At 33.2% G+C, this 11,872-nt stretch overlaps 1 long non-coding RNA gene across 1 annotated transcript; it reads right to left on the bottom strand.

Annotated features, from left to right (window-relative positions):
- Nucleotides 1-415: 415 nt before the first annotated feature.
- Nucleotides 416-1,043, bottom strand: LOC142236625 (uncharacterized). Its single transcript, XR_012722125.1, has 3 exons — nucleotides 909-1,043; nucleotides 571-812; nucleotides 416-503 (listed from the first exon to the last, which is right to left on the bottom strand). It is a non-coding gene; the product is annotated as an uncharacterized LOC142236625 (long non-coding RNA).
- Between the last annotated feature and the right edge of the window lie 10,829 nt (nucleotides 1,044-11,872).

The raw sequence follows: 11,872 nt of genomic DNA on the forward strand, positions 1-11,872 counted from the left end.
TTTCAATCAAAAAATTTATATATTGCGACCCCAAAATCGTATTTAGTTTTATTTGAAATAAAAGAAAATATGTGTTTCTTATAAAACATATTTATTTTATTTGCAAAATATTTTATAAATAAATTTACAAAATATAGTTTAAAGGTGCCTAATAACTAGATCATATGCACCTGTCGGTGTTTAAGCATATACTGTTTGTTACAAAAGAAAACTAAACTATTCAGTTGTCGTAAATAAGAAGAAAGAGAAAAAAGAATAGGTAATAACACATATTTAATATTTTATTATTTTTTGAATTATGCAATAGACAAATAAATTTGGTTCTTGTCATTTGTGTTCTGTTCTAACATAACTTACACATACAATTACTATCAATAACAACTATAGGGTGAATAAATAAACTATATAAATCATTATAATAACCATGTCAGCATGTTCCTTCTAATATGTAGATGCGCCTAGATTTCCAATAAATCAGCAGCCTGTAAGCTAAATTAGTTTTTCTGAAAGTAAACAGAATAATTCGAAGTTAATTTTGTTCAATTAAGACTTGATTTTGTTAAACATTACCTGCATAGAATATCAAGTTCAATTCTTAGTTCCAGATTGCAGGTTTATAATCTTCTTTTGCAGTTGTAGTCTTTTAGCATAAAAAGGTGTATTAAGGAGCTCGGTAATTTCATTTTAGTAACAATTCCTTTCCAAAAGTTCCACACATTGAAATCGTCTATTAAAATTTGAACCAATCAAAGACAAAAATAATGGCAAAGCAATGTAATATTTGGTATTATATTGATGATACTTTGCAAATTCTGGAAATAAAAAAAACATATAAATGGAAAATACACATTTTTATTATTTTCGGATATTTTTCATATTTTTAAATCCAAAAGAAAGAACTTTTTTACCATTACATAATTCAGCTCATTAGTTTATGTATCAGATATACTGCTCTCTACTTGGGTTCAAACTGGAAAAGGCAGGTAAAACAAAAATGCAATTTAATGCCAACGCTACTTCGCAACTTCAAGGTGAATCTTCCAACAAACTAATACCGGTTTTAAGAAAACTATGAGTGTACCCACTTTTTGATTGCAAACATATTCTTATATATTTGATAAAAGGATGGAGTCGATGGGATTAATTGGTAAATTTCACGAAATAAAATTGGTCACTAAAAGAAATGAATAAAAAATATATTATTTTAGTCCGTTTAATGTAAACAGGATTCAATGGAAAACGGTATTCACATTTTCTTACCTTTAATAAACGTAGATTGTTTTCCATTTTTACAATGGCACAAAACACAAACACAGGTAATTTCAAATGCGTTCTCTCATATATTTGTTATACCCTCCATCATAGGATGGGGGTATATTAACTTTGTCATTCCGTTTGTAACACATCGAAATATTGCTCTAAGACCCCATAAAGTATATATATTCTGGGTCGTGGTGAAATTCTGAGTCGATCTAAGCATGTCCGTCCGTCCGTCCGTCTGTTGAAATCACGCTAACTTCCGAACGAAACAAGCTATCGACTTGAAACTTGGCACAAGTAGTTGTTATCGATGTAGGTCAGATGGTATTGAAAATGGGCCATATCGGTCCACTTTTACGTATAGCCCCCATATAAAGGGACCCTCAGATTTGGCTTGTGGAGCCTCTAATAGAAGCATATTTCATCCGATCCGGCTGAAATTTGGTATATGGTGTTGGTATACGGTCTCTAACAACCATGCAAAAATTGGTCCACATCGGTCCGTAATTATATATAGCCCCCATATAAACCGATCCCCAGATTTGGCTTGCGAAGCCTAAAAGAGAAGTAAATTTCATCCGATCCGGCTGAAATGTGGTACATGGTGTTGGTATATGGTCTCTAACAACAATGCAAAAATTGGTCCACATCGGTCCATAATTATATATAGCCCCCATATAAACCGATCCCCAGATTTGGCTTGCGAAGCCTAAAAGAGAAGTAAATTTCATCCGATCCGGCTGAAATTTGGTACATGGTGCTGGTATATGGTCTCTAACAACCATGCAAAAATTGGCCCATATCGGTCCTTTATTATATATAGCCCCCATATAAACCGATCCCCAGATTTGGCTTGCGGAGCCTCAAAGAGAAGCAAATTTCATCCGATCAGGCTGAAATTTGGTACATAATGTTGGTATATGGTCTCTAACAACCATGCAAAATTGGTCCACATCGGTTCATAATTATATATAGCCCCCATATAAACCGATCCCCAGATTTGGCTTGCGAAGTCTCCAAGAGAAGCAAATTTCATCCAATCCGGTTGTAATTTGGAACATGGTGTTAGTATATGATATTTAACAACCGTGCCAGAATTGGTCCATATCGGTCTATAATTATATATAGCCCCCATATAAAACGTTCTCCAGATTTGACGTCCGGAGCCTCTTGGAGGAGCAAAATTCATTCGATCCGGTTCAAATTAGGAACGTGGTGTTAGTATATGGTCGCTAACAACCATACCAAAATAGGTCCAATCACACACAAAATAGTCCATATCGGTTCATAATCATGGTTGCCACTAGAGCCAAAAATAATCTACCAAAATTTTATTTCTATAGAAAATTTTGTCAAAATTTTATTTCTAGAGAAAATTTTGTTAAAATTTTATTCGGTTCATAATAAAATTTTCATCATTGTCAAAATTTTATTTCTATAGAAAATTTTGTCAAAATTTTATTTCTATAGAAAATTTTTTTCAAATTTTATTCGGTTCATAATCATGGTTGCTACTCAAGCCAAAAATAATCTACCAAGATTTTATTTCTATAGAAAATTTTGTCAAAAGTTTATTTCTATAGAAATTTTTGTCAAAATTTTATTTTTGTAGAAATTTTGTGAAAATTTTCTTTCTATAGAAAATTTTGGGAAAATTTTTATTTCTATAGAAAATTTTGTGATAATTTTATTTCTATAGACTATTTTATTAAAATTTTATTTCTGTAGAAAATTTTGTCAACATTTTATGTCTACTTTGTCAAACTGAATTATAAAGGGTGATTCTTTTGAGGTTAGGATTTTCATGCATTAGTATTTGACAGATCACGTGGGATTTCAGACATGGTGTCAAAGAGAAAGATGCTCAGTATGCTTTGACAATTCATCATGAATAGACTTACGATCTGCCACAACGTCGAATTTTCAGTGAATGGGCCCTAGAAAAGTTGGCAGAAAATCCGCTTTTTTATCGACAAATTTTGTTCAGCGATGAGGCTCATTTCTGGTTGAATGGCTACGTAAATAAGCAAAATTGCCGCATTTGGAGTGAAGAGCAACCAGAAGCCGTTCAAGAACTGCCCATGCATCCCGAAAAATTCACTGTTTGGTGTGGTTTGTACGCTGGTGGAATCATTGGACCGTATTTTTTCAAAGATGCTGTTGGACGCAACGTTACGGTGAATGGCGATCGCTATCGTTCGATGCTAACAAACTTTTTGTTGCCAAAAATGGAAGAACTGAACTTGGTTGACATGTGGTTTCAACAAGATGGCGCTACATGCCACACAGCTCGCGATTCTATGGCCATTTTGAGGGAAAACTTCGGAGAACAATTCATCTCAAGAAATGGACCGGTAAGTTGGCCACCAAGATCATGCGATTTGACGCCTTTAGACTATTTTTTGTGGGGCTACGTCAAGTCTAAAGTCTACAGAAATAAGCCAGCAACTATTCCAGCTTTGGAAGACAACATTTCCGAAGAAATTCGGGCTATTCCGGCCGAAATGCTCGAAAAAGTTGCCCAAAATTGGACTTTCCGAATGGACCACCTAAGACGCAGCCGCGGTCAACATTTAAATGAAATTATCTTCAAAAAGTAAATGTCATGGACCAATCTAACGTTTCAAATAAAGAACCGATGAGATTTTGCAAATTTTATGCGTTTTTTTTAAAAAAAAAAGTTATCAAGCTCTTAACAAATCACCCTTTATACGTATTGGATCGATCTTTTTTGATTTAATATATACCACGTATGGACTTACATACAATTTAGAAGATGGTGTTAGGAGGTTTTAAGATACCTTGCCATCGGCAAGCGTTACCGCAACTTAAGTAATTCGATTGTGGATGGCAGTGTTTAGAAGAAGTTTCTACGCAATCCATGATGGAGGGTACATAAGTTTCGGCCTGGCCGAACTTACGGCCGTATACACTTGTTTTTTTCAAACCTTTACCACGTGGCCATTTGTTGTTGCACACTTTATTTATTTCAACCCTTTGCTATGATTTGTTGTTGCGTTCAAAATATTTATGCACACATTTTGAATGCAGCAGACAGAATGTCGCCAATCATGTTTTTCAATTTACGCGAAAAACAAAAACCCAACCGTTCGTTACGAGTTACTTCCACAGACTGATCTCTCATCATACATTGTTGAATAAATACCCTTTCTGTTGTTCTCTTTTCGCTCTTTCCATTGCTCAAAATTATTCAATTTCAATCACAAAGGTGATTAGATCAATCACATGTGTAATTGGAAACGGAAAAATTTTCAATCACGTTTGTAATTGAAAATTATTTCCGAATTGATTAACAAATTGATTGAATCAATTAACATATTAATTGAATCAGTTTCCAAATTCAATTAAGTGTTTAATTGAAAAAATTTTGGTGATAATTTTTTGTGTGTAGATTCCAAGATGAAGACGAATGAAGGGGTTGTTATTTTGTTGCTGTTTTCTTTCTTTATAAACCATCACGAACATTGAAGACTTATTGTTTGTTATTACACCCTCCACAATATGATGGGGGTAACACATCGAAATATTGCTCTACGATCCCATAAAGTATATATATTCTGGGTTGTTGTTGAAATCACTCTAACTTCCGAACGAAACAAGCTATCGACTTGAAACTTAGCACAAGTAGTTGTTATTGATGTAGGTCAGATGGTGTTGCAAATGGGCCATATCGGTCCACGTTTACGTATAGCCCCATATAAACGTATAGCCCCATATAAACAAACCCCCAAATTTGGCTTGCGATTGCTCTAAGAGAAGCAAATTTCATCCGATCCGGCTGAAAATTGGTACATGGTGTTAGTATATGATCTCTAACAACCATGCAAAAATTGGTCCATAATTACATATAGCCCCCATATAAACCGATCCCCCGATTTGGTTTGCGGAGCCTCTAAGAGAAGCAAATTTCATCCGATCCGGCTGAAATTTGGTACATGGTGTTGGTATATGTTCTCTAATGACCATGCAAAAATTGGTCCACATCGGCCCATAATTAGATATAGCCCCCATATAAACCGATACCCCGATTTGACCTCCGGAGCCTCTTAGAGGAGCAAAAGTTATACGATCCGATTGAAATTTGGTACGTGGTGTTAGTATATTGTCTCTAACAACCATGCCAAAATTGGTCCATATCGGTCCATAATTATATATAGCCCCCATATAAGCCGATCCCCAGATTTGACTTCCGGAGCCTCTTAGAGGAGCAAAATTCATCCGATCCGGTTGAAATTTGGTACGTGGTGTTAGTATATAATCTCTAACAGCGATGCAAGAATTGGTCCATATCGATCCCCAGATTTGTCTTTCGGAGCTTCTTGGAAGAGCAAAATTCATCCGATCCGGTTGAAATTTGGAACATGGTGTTAGAATGTGGTCTCTAACAAACACGCAAGAAGTGGTCCATATCGGTTCATAATTATATATAGCCCCCATATAAACCTATCCCCAGATTTGATCTCCGGAGCCTCTTGGAGGAGCAAAATTCATCCGATCCGGTTGAAATTTGCAACGTGGTGTTAGTATAAGGTCGCTAATAACCATGCCAAAATTGGTCCATATCGGTTCATAATCATAATTGCCACTCGAGCCAAAAATAATCTACCTAAATTATATTTTTATAGAAAACATTGTCAAAATGTTATTTCTATAGAAAATTTTGTCAAAATTTTATTTCTATAGAAAATTTTGTCAAAATTTTATTTGTATAGAAAATTTTGTCAAAATTTTATTTCTATAGAAAATGTTGTCAAAATTTTATTTCTATAGAAAATTTTCTTAAAATTTTATTTCTATAGAAAATTTTGTCAAAATTTTATTTCTATAGAAATTTTTTTCCCAATTTTATTTCTATAGAAAATTTTTACCAAATTTTATTTCTATAGAAAATTTTGTAAAAATTTTATTTCTATAGAAAATTTTGTCAAAATTTTATTTCTATAGAAAATTTTGTCAAAATTTTATTTCTATAGAAAATTTTGTCAAAATTTTATTTCTATAGAAAAATTTTTCCAAATTTTATTTGTATAGAAAATTTTTCCAAATTTTATTTCTATAGAAAATTTTTTCCAAATTTTACTTTATATAGAAAATGTTGTCAAAATTTTATTTCTATAGAAACTTTAAACCTAATTATATACGTATTTAATCGGCCTTTTTAGTTTAATATATACCACGTATGGACTATGTGGTATATATTACGGTGTTAGGAAGTTTTAAGATACCTTGCCATCGGCAAGTGTTAGGTTAGGTTAGGTTATGTGGCAGCCCGATGCATCAGGCTCACTTAGACTATTCAGTCCATTGTGATACCACATTGGTGAACATCTCTCTTATAACTGAGTGCTGCCCGATTCCATGTTAAGCTCAATGACAAGGGACCTCCTTTTTATAGCCGAGTCCGAACGGCGTTCCACCTTACAGTGCAACCACTTAGAGAAGTTTTGAAACCCTCAGAAATGTCACCAGCATTACTGAGGTGGGATAATCCACCGCTGAAAAACTTTTTGGTGTTCGGTCGTAGCAGGAATCGTACCCACGACCACGGTGGCAAGTGTTACCGCAACCCAAGTAATTCGATTGTGGATGACAGTCGTCAGTAGAAGTTTCTACGCAATCCATGGTGGAGGGTACATAAGCTTCGGCCTGGCCGAACTATACGGCCGTATATACTTGTTTATGTTCAATAATTTTGAAAAAAACGAAAAAATTTCTCACTAATTTAAAATAACAAATATTTTATTTGTTATTTATTATATTATTTTATTTTTATACCCTCCATCATAGGATGGGGGTATATTAACTTTGTCATTCCGTTTGTAACACATCGAAATATTGCTCTAAGACCCCATAAAGTATATATATTCTGGGTCGTGGTGAAATTCTGAGTCGATCTAAGCATGTCCGTCCGTCCGTCCGTCTGTTGAAATCACGCTAATTTCCGAACGAAACAAGCTATCGACTTGAAACTTGGCACAAGTAGTTGTTATCGATGTAGGTCAGATGGTATTGAAAATGGGCCATATGGGTCCACTTTTACGTATAGCCCCCATATAAAGGGACCCTCAGATTTGGCTTGTGGAGCCTCTAACAGAAGCATATTTCATCCGATCCGGCTGAAATTTGGTATATGGTGTTGGTATATGAAAAATTGGTCTACATCGGTTCGTAATTATATATAGCCCCCATATAAACCGATCCCCAGATTTGGCTTGCGAAGCCTAAAAGTCAAGTAAATTTCATCCGATCCGGCTGAAAATTGGTCCACATCGGTCCATAATTATATATAGCCCCCTTATAAACCGATCCCCAGATTTGGCTTGCGAAGCCTAAAAGAGAAGTAAATTTCATCCGATCCGGTTGAAATTTGGTACAAGGTGTTGGTATATGGTCTCCAATAACCGTGCAAAAATTGGTCCATATCGGTCCTTAATTATATATAGCCCCCATATAAACCGATCCCAGATTTGGCTTGTGGAGCCTCTAACGGGAGCATATTTCATCCGAGCCGATTGAAATTTCGTATATGGTGTTGGTATATGGTCTCTAACAACCATGCAAAAATTGGTCTACATCGGTTCGTAATTATATATAGCCCCCATTTAACCGATCCCCAGATTTGGCTTGTGGAGCCTCTAAGAGAAGCATATTTCATCCAATCCGGATGAAATTTTTTACATGGTGTTGGTATATGGTCTCTAACAATCATGCAAAAATTGGTCCACATCGGTCTATAATTATATATAGCCCCCATATAAACCGATCCCCAGATTTGGCTTGCGGAGCCTCAAAGAGAAGCAAATTTCATCCGATCAGGCTGAAATTTGGTACATGGTGTTGGTATATGGTCTCTAACAATCATGCAAAAATTGGTCCACATCGGTTTATAATTATATATAGCCCCCATATAAACCGATCCCCAGATTTGGATTGCGATTGCTCTAAGAGAAGCAAATTTCATCCGATCCGGCTGAAAATTGGTACATGATGTTGGTATATGGTCTCTAACAACCATGCAAAATTTGTCCACATCGGTTCATAATTATATATAGCCCCCATATAAACCGATCCCCAGATTTGGCTTGCGAAGTCTCCAAGAGAAGCAAATTTCATCCAATCCGGTTGTAATTTGGAACATGGTGTTAGTATATGATATTTAACAACCGTGCCAGAATTGGTCCATATCGGTCTATAATTATATATAGCCCCCATATAAAACGTTCTCCAGATTTGACCTCCGGAGCCTCTTGGAGGAGCAAAATTCATTCGATCCGGTTCAAATTAGGAACGTGGTGTAAGTATATGGTCACTAACAACCATACCAAAATAGGTCCAATCACACACAAAATGGTCCATATCGGTTCATAATCATGGTTGCCACTAGAGCCAAAAATAATCTACCAAAATTTTATTTCTATAGAAAATTTTGTCAAAATTTTATTTCTATAGAAATTTTTTTTCAAATTTTATTCGGTTCATAATCATGGTTGCTACTCAAGCCAAAAATAATCTACCAAGATTTTATTTCTATAGAAAATTTTGTCAAAAGTTTATTTCTATAGAAATTTTTGTCAAAATTTTATTTTTGTAGAAATTTTGTGAACATTTTCTTTCTATAGAAGATTTTGGGAAAATTTTTATTTCTATAGAAAATTTTGTGAAAATTTTATTTCTATAGACAATTTTATTAAAATTTTATATCTGTAGAAAATTTTGTCAAAATTTTATGTCTATTTTGTCAAACTGAATTATATACGTATTGGATCGATCTTTTTTGATTTAATATATACCACGTATGGACTTACATACAATTTAGAAGATGGTGTTATGCAGCGTTGCCAATTTAGCTTTTTTCCCTCTAGATTTGGCTTTTTTTAAAGACGTTTAGAGGGAAAAAAATGCATTTAGCTTTTAGCTTTTTTTCTGGCTTTTTTTCATGACCCTTTTAGCTATTTTTGGCTTTTTTATTTTCGACATGTTTCTATTGAAATATGATATAATTCGAAGCTCAATTGAAGCATTAATAATTATTCCAGCCATTATCCGGGCATTTTTGGAGCAAATACACCTTGTTGTAAAGTTTTTTCCTCGTATTCGTAAAAGTTATCGTAAACTTTAAATCTACTATTACCATACAAATTCCTTATATAAACTGTCAGTAAATTATTAGGAATATTAGCATTTGACTCGTTTATCCTTTTTATGTTATTATAATATTCTAAATTTATTATGATATTAGTAAACTAAAATAGTAGATGTGAATTGCTTTGTACACTAAAAAAACATTGTCGTGAGGCCAAAGATTTTATGTCCTTAAAATACGTCCGCGAGTTTTGGTTATAATAGCATTTGTGAATTTCTCTTATAAATATAAACTTTTTTCCTTGTCCAAAAGCCGATAAAGTCGTTTTGTCCTTATAGTTAATTGATTTAACTTAAAAGTGGGTATCTTTACATGAAAGAAGGCTAGGGTCAATTCTACAAAATTCTTAAAATTAATGAAATAGTCTTTAAATTTGTGGAGTTTTTGTATCTTGACCACAAACCAAAATAGGGTTCAAAAATAGAAGAGGGTTTTCAACATTTTATTTTAAAAACGTATACATAGAATAATTTCTACTTAAAGTAGAGTCTGAATTTGGAAATTTAAGTTTTCGTTAGCACGTTTTTAAAGCACTGTGGTAGTTCATGAATAAAAAGCTGAAAAAACGAAAAAGTTCAAATTTGACTCGGAATCAATACCAAAATCATTAGTGTTCAAAATCTTTGGAACCGAACATAGAAATAATATAATAATAATAAATAAAATAATAATAATAAAGTTTTGAATGTGGTATTATTTTTTAACGTAAAAATATGCAATAAAAAATTCGTAGTGATAGGATCAAAAAAATCTGCTATTTATTAATGGAATGGATTTACATTTACGAAAATTGGACAACAATAGGTTTGTAGGGAAATTTTTGAATAAAAGTTATTCGGTATAAACTTGCAAGATAATTAGAATGGGAAATATTAGGAGAAGTGTACTCGTTCACGAATTTATCATTAATTCAGTTAAAATGAAATATGTTGATATTTTCGAATGCAGTTCTATGTGACATTGTGCAATATATCGCACATTTGACTTGTTGATGATTAACCAGCTGATAATTGCAAGTTTACTGGGAAAAATGTTTTTACTAGGAAATATAAACGAAGGACTTCCAGTAAAAATTTGTGATAGTAATCCAAATGTATCGAGTACGCAAACAGAGCTAATATGACTTAGATTTTCTTACGGTCTCACAGAAATGGAAATAAAATGAATACAATTAAAATAATATGCATTTTAAGTGAAATAAAGCCTTTAAATTTGTTAAATTTCAATCAAAACGTGACTTTTGATACAAAAAAATTTAGCCTTTTTTTCTAGCTATTTTTTAAAATTTTTTAGCTTTTTTTTGGCTATTTTTTGGACAAATCTAGCTGTTTTTGGTGAAACAATTCTGGCAACGCTGGTGTTAGGAGGTTTTAAGATACCTTGCCATCGGCAAGCGTTACCGCAACTTAAGTAATTCGATTGTGGATGGCAGTGTTTAGAAGAAGTTTCTACGCAATCCATGATGGAGGGTACATAAGTTTCGGCCTGGCCGAACTTACGGCCGTATATACTTGTTTAACAATCTCTCCGTATACCATAACAACGCGATTCCAACTAACAAACAACCCACGCGCAAATATATCGATTACATCGATGACAGGTATCGATTACAGGTAGATAAAAGAAATATAGGAAAATTTCCTACACCGAAAAACAAGTTTACTATTTTTTATGAAAAATGAACTAATCCATAGTAAGAATGACCATGATTTGGCGCCAAAGATTTTTTTCATCTAGATAAGTTCATGATTTTCTTATAAACTAGTTCATGTATTGCATCGTATTTTAGTTCATTATTACTATGCTGTGGGAAGAATATACTTAAACTCATTCAAAATATTCCTGCTATCCGGAAAAATGAAAAATTTTTTGGGAAACCTGTTTTAAGAAATTGGTTTGAAATAAACTGTTTGTCAGTATAATTTTCAAAAAAGTAGAGAAATTGAGGAATCAAAGGTATAACAAGCCTGTATACCACTAAGAAATTTTTCGTACAAAACAAGTCAATTTTCTATAACCACCAGTATTTTATTTCAAAAAATTATTATTATATTATACAAAACTATGGCTTATGATATACAATAAAGGAAATATTTTTATTCGTACGTGTGATGCAGTTACTTGTCGGTAGTTAGTAATTGCTTCTTCAAAAGAGTAATATTTATGGTATTAGCACTAAACTAATTAATTTAAATTTCCATGTTTTCTATCCATATGAAAGATATATGTAGCATAAGTTGCTATATTCATTGAATTGTTGTCCAATTTCATCGATTTTGGCTAACTTTTGTTGGGCGGATTTGTCTTATAAGCATCTGCAATTGCAAACTTATATAAAATATAAGAAAAATATTATCAAATTCTATCGTTCATATTGATTTTTAACTTACGGGTTTCAAGAGTATTTCCTAGAGCCAATAAGGATATCAGCTTAGTTAGCATTAAACA

This window comes from Haematobia irritans, chromosome 4 (genome assembly GCF_050003625.1).
Source record: "Haematobia irritans isolate KBUSLIRL chromosome 4, ASM5000362v1, whole genome shotgun sequence".
In the NCBI taxonomy this organism is placed as follows: Eukaryota; Metazoa; Arthropoda; class Insecta; order Diptera; family Muscidae; genus Haematobia; species Haematobia irritans.